Here is a 974-nt window from a genome sequence, read left to right on the forward strand (position 1 = left end):
TTCAATGTAAAATTTAACTATGTACAATTTGTATATTCATTTCTGTATGCTGTGTGTGCATTTTTCGATTAAAGGCCAAGAAATAGTGTAGAAGCGCTGTTTTTAATATCTAAAAATCACTGAGTTATCTGCCCTTAGATTTGTGTTTTTAAAATCATCTCATAATGGGCGCTTTACACGATGGGTGGGGGAAGGGCTTTCCTGTAATTTTTCCTTTCTCTTCGGGCGCCGTGCTGAAAGAGCTACAGCTGCCACGGTTTAACAAAAATATTCTCTCCGGAATCTCTTGATAAAAATTCCGCTCAGTAGAGAAAACTACTGAGTGTCGAGGACGACAAAGGGACTAAAATTCAAATTCACATAATTCCCTGAGAATTTCAAGTACTCAATATATACACAGACTTATACATGACCGAACTACAGTCCATCTTGTTTGCATATATGCGTAACGAGTCTACAATAATTAATTATCTCTACGACGATTAATATAATTTTCTCAATAAAATCGGCATCCCAGTATCATTTATAAACTTAAGACACCATTAGTTTAGGATTTAATTTGTTGTATTTAGAAATAATTCCATTTTATTTGACATGAACGAAATGTTTAGATTCAAACAAGGGAGGTAATTCGTCTTTTTTATTATTAAAACAAGGGAGATAATTCGGTGTTTTTTTTTTTTTTTTTTTTTTTTTACACAGTGATCACCACTTATCAAGGCCCGGAAGCCACTCAGGGATAAGGGTTATTGCAAGTACATTACGTTAGTGTGGAGATTTGATGAAGTGTTTACTTAAGGGGGAGAGGTTCATTAGGAATTTGTTAACATTGGACTTGAACACATCCAAGTTGTAATCCGGAATGAAGCAGGAAGACGGAACAGAGTTCCACAGGCGTGCAGCTCTAATAAATGGTTATGCTGGCCGAGAGGTTTCTTTTTTTTTTACATAGGCATAACCACTTATCAAGGCCC

At 35.6% G+C, this 974-nt stretch overlaps 1 pseudogene; it reads right to left on the bottom strand.

Annotated features, from left to right (window-relative positions):
- Nucleotides 1-221: 221 nt before the first annotated feature.
- On the bottom strand, nucleotides 222-349 carry LOC145272000 (U11 spliceosomal RNA; annotated as a pseudogene).
- Nucleotides 350-974: the final 625 nt, after the last annotated feature.

This window comes from Euprymna scolopes, chromosome 46 (assembly GCF_053919585.1).
Source record: "Euprymna scolopes isolate OS-2025 chromosome 46, ASM5391958v1, whole genome shotgun sequence".
Classification (NCBI taxonomy): domain Eukaryota; kingdom Metazoa; phylum Mollusca; class Cephalopoda; order Sepiida; family Sepiolidae; genus Euprymna; species Euprymna scolopes.